The sequence below is a fragment of the Grammomys surdaster genome, unplaced genomic scaffold, assembly GCF_004785775.1.
Source record: "Grammomys surdaster isolate TR1022 unplaced genomic scaffold, NIH_TR_1.0 169, whole genome shotgun sequence".
Lineage (NCBI taxonomy): Eukaryota > Metazoa > Chordata > Mammalia > Rodentia > Muridae > Grammomys > Grammomys surdaster.
In genome coordinates this window covers 13,120,278-13,128,369 of record NW_021604617.1, presented here as the reverse complement: position 1 = coordinate 13,128,369, position 8,092 = coordinate 13,120,278, and the positions used below count along the sequence as shown (strand labels likewise).

Below are 8,092 nucleotides of genomic sequence, written 5' to 3'. Positions count from 1 at the left end.
AATGAAACAAAAAAAGGATGGATTGAGTTTATATTTTTAAGTTTATATTTACATTATATTGGGAAAGATCACATGGCCTGGTAATTCAACTATAAAACAGGAATAATATTTGCCTTGCTTGTGAGGTGAAACAACTCTGACAAGAAAATATATACAGTACCGTGTCAACTAGAAAAGTGGATGAACTGTTGAGATGGCCCATTGTATAGAAATGTTTTATTGTAGATATGAGAGAAAAAAGACAATAGCATTTAGAAAAGTCCAAGGCACAGAGAGAAAGAAGTAGTCTGAAAATGACCAATAGACTGGATGTTGTCAGGGCTGTCTGCACGAGAAAAGAGAATAGCAGGCAATAGATAATAGGTAGACTACTATTAAGAATAGGAGGACTAGGTGCGGTGGTAGGTCTGGGAGCAGGAGAAGATGGCAGTCTCCACAGGAGTTAAAGTTCCTCGTAATTTTCGCTTGTTGGAAGAACTTGAAGAAGGACAAAAAGGAGTAGGTGATGGTATGGTTAGCTGGGGCTTTGAAGATGATGAAGACATGACACTTACAAGGTGGACAGGCATGATTATTGGGCCACCAAGGACAAACTATGAAAACAGAATATATAGCCTGAAAGTAGAATGTGGATCTAAATACCCAGAAGCTCCTACATCAGATTTGTAACAAAAATTAATATGAATGCAATCAATAACTCCAGTGGAATGGTTGATACATGGAGCATACCAGTATTAGCAAAATGGCAAAATTCCTATAGCATTAAAATTGTACTTCAAGAGCTAAGACATCTTATGATGTCCAAAGAAAATATGAAGCTTCCACAGCCACCAGAAGGACAGACGTACAACAGCTAATTTTAGTGGATCTCAAACTTGTCTTAAATCAACAACTCATGTTATTGTCTTGATTAAATATCACCATGCAAAATACCCACACATTAAGTAAAAGAATTGCAGCTGGTAAACATGACCTGGACAGTTGTAAGAATATATTTAATATATGTACACCTATTATGTTTTCAGGTAACAAGAGAAGTGCAGCATAATTTTTTTTGTCCTCTTAAAGCACTGTCGTTTAAACATGAACCTGAAGTTCTCAAAGCGGAATTCAGGTTTTCAAGACAGAAGCATGTTAAAAAACTGTCAGATGGCCATGGAAACCTTTGTTTTTCTGAAAAGTAAAGTCTCAAGATGGAAGAACAAAAATGGCATGTTTTATCCATCATATTTAGAGCTGCAGATGGAATTGTTGGCAGCTTTCATGGAAATTTACCAGCTTGAGGAGTCATAGACCTTGTAAATAGGTAGCCTTGGCAGACAATACCAACTTAGATAAGGACAAGTGAATCACAGGCAGAGTCATAGTGATCAGTCCCCTGAACCTTCACCCAGCCAATATCCTGTTCTGAAAGATATCTGTATTCCCCTTGAACACTCATGCTCCAGTGTTATCCCCTTCCCCACGTCCTGCCTTTCTGTATTTATAAACCCTGTGAGAATGAATTACGATTTGAAAAAAAAGATAAATTATTTAAAAAAAAGAAAGAAAGTAGCAGATAGAATGACTAGTCACCAGTTGTGTTAATTCTTGAGGCAGTGTGGGTACTGACTACTACTAGTATCTAAAATAGGTTCAGGATTGTTTTGATACCTTTATTTATAATAAAAGATGTTTGGGGTTTTGAATTTCTGTTAAAAGCTGTTCCCGTTTGTTATGTGTAACAGACATAATTTGTTTACAGTCTTTGTTTAGTAAAACATGCTTAGAAGTCTTAAATAAAGTGAACAAAAAGGAAATAGGTTTATGGATGTGTGATTTTGAGACGAAAGTTAGTCTTAAAATGTCAATAAAATATGAATGTATCTTCAAAAAAAGAGAGGAATAGACAAGAGAATAGAAAGAATAGTTGAGTTATACAAAGAATGAGTAGCTAAGGGATGAAAGGACCAGCATACTGGCATGGGAGCTTTGACATGTATTACAAGTATCTGTAAGGACTCAACATGCCTAGAAGCTAGCATGAACACTAATATAGTGATAGATGCTGTAGACATATGTTCATTGGAAAGCCCTAAGTCCTTTTTGTCAAGGGTAAGAAAAATGACTCCTTTTGATGGTTATGAACCAGAGTCACAAGTTCCTGAGGAATTGTGGCTCAGTGGTCAACCTTGCAACACTTGAAACAAGCTTTAGGTGGAGTATGTAGCTTTGCATCTTCTTTGAGACTTTTTTTTTTTTTGGAAATAGCCTCAGCTGCTGCTCCTGCCAGAAGCTGGTATTGTTCTCTATCAGGAAAGCCCATTTTTTATTAAACACTTTTAATACCATATTTACAACATCTCTCTGAGAGGCTTGAGGACCTTCATTTAATGAATTAAGCATATTTGATTTTGAACTAACTTTACATATGGTTAGTTGCTTGTTTCAGACTTAAACTCTACAACATAATACAGACAGCAAATGTTTATCCTCGTAATGAATTGCATTTGTAAAGAACATCACTGCAAGCATTGTTCTGAGCACGTTAATTACTTTGATCATTTATAAGATGACCCTCCATTAACTTAAATATTTTATTATCTTTAACAGTTTATAAGTTGTTATCCTTTTATAGATGAAGATGTCTCAGCTTTATGCCTGTTAAGCTTGAGTCTTATCTAACTACCAGAAACACTCTTGTAATCCAGGTTGAGCTCATTTCTGAATTTTTGAAATGCCTTCATAGTACTTTTGCCACTAATGAATGTAGTAGCCTCTTGTGCATTCAGTACATTAAGGAAGGAAGGGGGAGACAAAGTGAAGAACAGGAGGAAAAAAAAAGTGAAGAGAAGAGGAAAGTGGAAGATTAGGTTGATACAGGATATTCCTTCATAGCAGGTTCCATGCCATAATAAGAGAAGGTTCTCTACCATAATATTTGGCAGAGATTATTAAATTATCAACAAGCACAGTTCACCAACAAGCAAAGTTCACACACACACACAAACACACACACACACACGAACTGAATCTGTAATAAGTCAGCATGTATGGAAAGAGCAGGCATTCATGTTGTGCGACAAGATGTTTTTTAGTATGACAACTAGATCTTTATAATGAAGACTAAGTAGTTAGTGACTTTTTTGCTTTATTTTGTTTGATAACTTTATATTGAAGCTTTAATGTCCTTTTTCTCAGTCATATATTCGAGATTCTCAACACTTTAAGCAGGTTGTTTTGGAGTATTTTATATTAAAGGAATGATAATTCTAATATGAGTAGGCTTTGGATTTCTGATTGACTTTTCAAAGTTTTAATGATTATTTAGTTTTTAATATTTATTCATTTGCTTTTATTAAAAAATGTATCTGTACTTTAAGCGGGCAATTTTTATTTCAGACTATGTTCTATTTATTTGTCTCGATATCTGAATTAAAGTTGTATTTTTCTAAGACAGCTCTTCTGTGGGTTATCAGGAGTCAGTTAAAATGCAAGTTAAACCTTCATTTAAGGCTAACTAAAATTCTTAACAATATCATGGACATAAGTGAAGAACAAATTAAACATTTCAGTTGATACTATTTGGTATCTCCTTCACAGTAATATTTCACACTAGGAAATTTTGTACAAGGTTGATTTTATAGCTTTTTAAAAGTGTGATATATGTATGTATCCTCTCCCACTGAGGACCAACCAGGCAGTCCAGATAGGAGAAAAGTATTCAACGACAAGCAACGGAGTCACAGACAGCCTGTGCTCCAATTGTTAGGGGACTCGCATGAAGAACAAGCTGTACATCCGCTACAAATGTGTTGGGGGCATAGGCCCATAGCCTATATGCTCTTTGATTTGTAGCTTAGTCTCTGTGAGCACCCATGGGCCCAGGTTACTTGATTTTGCAGGTTTTTAGTGCCCAGGACCCATCTGGCCTTTTCAATTCTATCCCTCATGCTCTACATAATTCTCTGAGCTCTGCTTGATCTTTTGCTATGGTTCTCTGTATTTCTTTCCATCCTTTGCTGTATCAAGCCTCTCAGGAGATAGTTATGCCAATATCTTGTTAGCAAGCATCACAGAGTATCATTAATAATGTCAAGAATTGGCTCTCTTTAACATGGGTCTCGAGTTGGGTCAGTCTTTTGTTAGCTGTTCCCCCAGTCTCTGCTCCATCTTTATCCTTATGTAACTTGTAGGTGGAAGATTTTGTGGGTAGATTGATGTTCCCCTCCTTCTACTGAAAATCCTGTCTGGAAGTCTGGAATTGCAAAAGCTTTTCAGTTTCATGAGGTCACATTCATTAATTTTGGGGAATGACTTATGTATACTGTCATATCATCCTTGAATAGTGCTAGTGATATCTTTATTTCTTCCTTTCCAATTTTATCACCTGATCTTCCTTTGTTGTTTTTTCTTGTCTCTTTTTGTTTGAGGAGTATTGTTATTAACTCATCTTTGAAAGTCTTGTAGAATTCTGCTGTAATACCACTTGACCCTGAGCTTCTAGGAGTGGGGAGACTTTTGATGACTGCTTCTATTTTCTTAGTATTTTTGGACTATTTAATGAGATTACCTGATCTTGATTTAAATCTTTTAAGTGGTATCTATCTAGAAAATTATCCATTTCCTTTAGATTTTCCATTTTTATGGAGTATAGGTTGTTGAAGTAAGACCTTATGACTTTTTTGAATTTCCTCAATTTCTGTTGTTATGTCTTCCTTTTCAATTCTGATTTTGTTAATCTACATATTGTCTCTCTGCCTTTTATTTAGTTTGTCTACCTTTTGGTTTTTGCAAAGAACCAGCTCTTGCTTCATTGATTCTTTGTATTGTTCTCCTTGTTTCTATTTGATTGATTTCAGCAAGAGCTTTCAGGTGTGCTTTCATATTGCTAGCATGGGAGCGCTCTAACTCCTTTTTAAAGGCATGGAGTGCTATGAACTTAGCACTTCTAAGCAGGATTCTAAGAAGGATTATGTTGTGCCTTCATTTTCATTGAATTCTATAAAGTCTTTAATTTCTTTCTTTATTGCTTCCTGACCCAATGATCATTGAGTAGAGAGTTGGTCAGTTTTCATGAATGTGTATGTTTTCTGTTGATTCTGTTGTAGAAATCCAGCTTTTTTCCATAGTACTCTGAAAAAATTCAAGGAATCATTTCCATTTTCTTGTATCTGTTGAGCCTTCCTTTGTGATAGAGTATATGATCAATCTTGGAGGTTCTTTGAGGTGCAGAAAAGAAAGTATATTCTTTCATGTTTTGGTAAAATGTTCTATAGATATCTGTTCATTCAATTTGATTCATAACATTGATTAGTTTCATTATTTCACTGTTCAGTTTTTGTCTCAATGGTATGTCCATTGGCTTCTCTAGCCTGCTTCTTGGGTTCATTTGCTTGGAAAACTTTTTTCCAGACCTTTACTCTGAGGTAGGGTCTATCTTCATTGCTGGGTGTGTTTTTTGTGTACAACAGAATAATGAATCTTTTTTGTTGCATTCATTCTGTTAGCTTGCATCTTGTTATTGGGGAACTGAGTCCATTGCTGTTGAGAAATATTAATGAAGAATGATTTTTATTTCCTGTTATTTTGATATCGGTGGTGTGTGTGTGTGTGTGTGTGTGTGTGTGCATGTGTGTGTGTACTCACACTTCATTTATTTTGGTTTTGTTTTTTCTGTTCTGGAATTATTTATTTTCTATGTTTTCTTGAGTGTAGTCAACCTACAGGGATTGGAGTTTTCATTCTATTCATTTTTGTAGGGCTGAATTTATGGAGACAAATTGTTTAAATTTGATTTTATTTTGTAATATTTTGTTTTCTTCATCTATGAAAATTGAGACTTTTGTTGGGTATAGTAGTTGAGGTAGGCATATGTGATCTTTAGAGGCTGCAAGACATCTGTCCAAGCCCTGCTATGTTTTAGATTGTCTGTTGAGAAGCCCTGTGTAATTCTAATAGGTCTTCCTTTGTATATTATCTTTCCCCCTTGTAACATTTAATATTCTTTCTTTGTTCTGTAGATTTTATATTTTGACTACTGTGTAGTGGAAAGTTTTTCTTTTCTGGTCCAATCTAATTGGTGTTTTATAACCAATTAGCTTCTTGTATATTTATAGACATCTCTTTCTTTAAGTTGGAAAAAATTTATTCTATGATGAAAATATGAAAATATGTTGAAAATATTCTCTAGTCCTTGGATCTGTGGCTCTTCATTTTTCTTTATTCCTATTATTCTTTTTTTTAATTGGATATTTTATTTATTTACATTTCAGATGTTATCCTCTTTCCCCATCTAGCCATCAGAAACTCCCTATCCCATCTCCCTCTTCCTGCTTCTATGAGGGTGTGCTCCCACCCACCCACTCACTCTTACCTACTGTAGGACTTTCTGGTTCAGCTGAATTCAGGATTCGGGTCTTGGTTTAAATTTTAGAATTCACTGCCCTGGGGCGCATTCCAGGAGGAGTACATTCCTTAGTCAGAGGTCACTTGCTGGATTAAAATTCAGAAGAAGAAGGGAGAGGCTGATTAACATTCCTCAAAAGACAGGGGAGAGAACCCAGTAATCAGGAACCTGGGCAAACGGAAGATACTCCTTGTCATAATCTGAGTCACCTAGGGATCTGACTTGGAAAGGTCAGACTTTGTGGTTTGCTCTCATGAACTCTGTATAAGTACTGTACCCATCTTTTGTTTGGGGCTCTCTTGCCAGCATGTGCGAGAGACCTAGTGCACTAGTTTCATTAAACCTCATGTGATTGCAGCGAGTCCTGTCCATGTGTGTTTCTGTGGAAGCACGTCCCCTGGTTTGGATCTTAGAGTTCAACACTACCTGCCCACGAATTTCCCCACACTGGGGCATCCAGCCTTCACTGGACTTAGGACCCCTCTGCCACCGATGCCCAACAAGACCATCCTCCACTACATATACATCTGGAGCCATGGGTCACTCCATGTGTTTTCCCAGGTTGGTGGTTTAGACCTTGGGAGCTCTATTTGGTTGGTATTGTTGCTCTCCCCATGGGGCTGCAAATCCCCTCAGCTCCTTCAGTCTTCTCTGTAACTCTTCCATTAGAAACCCATAACCAGTTCAATGGTTAAGTTAGGCCTTTTCATAGCATCCCAGATTTCCTGGATGTTCTATGTCATGAATTTTTTAGACTTAACATTTTCTTTGAATGATATATCAATTTCTTCTATTGTATCTTCTACATTCTTCCATCTCCTGCATATTTTTGGTGATGCCTGCATTTGTTGCTACTGATCTCTTTCCTATGTTTTACATCCCCAGGATTCCCTCAGTTTGTGTTTTCTGTATCACTTCTATTTCTATTATCATATCTAGAACCGTTTAATTCATTTCCTTCACCTCTTTAATTGTATTTTTATGTATGTCTTTGAGGGAATTATTTTTTTCCTTTTAAAAGACATCTACTTGTTTGATTTTATTTTGCTGTAGTTCTTTAAGGAATTTATTCATTTCCACTTCAAAGGCCTCTAAAATATTTATTATACTGAATTTAAGATATATATATATATATATATATATATATATATATATATATATATATATATAGGCAACCTTGGGCTAGGCAATGGAACTCAGAGGGAAGTTCAAGTCACCCTATAGCCTTCGTGTTCCCAGGGAACAAGAAGGGCAGAAAATTGGGGATGTCATGTTAAGAATCTAACCTTTATGTCCCTGGTGCTGCAGGACTGGTAAAGGCTGGCAGCCAGGTGGTCAGACATTAAAGCTGGGTGGGCATTGAGAGGATGCTGCTCAAGGCAGCTGGGAGTGCTGCAGAGTACTCAGCAGTCAAGGGAATGGATGGAAAGATTATCTTTATAGACAGAGTCATAATACTATAATAGCTGATTATCTTGCATGGTGTATTTAGTAAATAACAACCTTGAAATAACACAATGGATTATAGTAATTATAATTCATCTAACAAATGCAGGCTTATAAAAGATGTTACGATCTTGTTTTGTAGTGGATTGACTGATAAATAAGTAGTCTTGCATATTTTCAGTTCGTAAGTCACTTATCACTCATAAATAAACAGTTGGTGCTGGAGAGATGGCTGAACAGTTACAGAAATTTGTTTTT

At 36.1% G+C, this 8,092-nt stretch overlaps 1 pseudogene; it reads left to right on the top strand.

The window, feature by feature from the left end:
* Positions 1 to 423: 423 nt before the first annotated feature.
* LOC114620636 lies at positions 424 to 857 on the top strand (annotated as a pseudogene).
* The last annotated feature ends 7,235 nt before the right edge of the window (positions 858 to 8,092 follow it).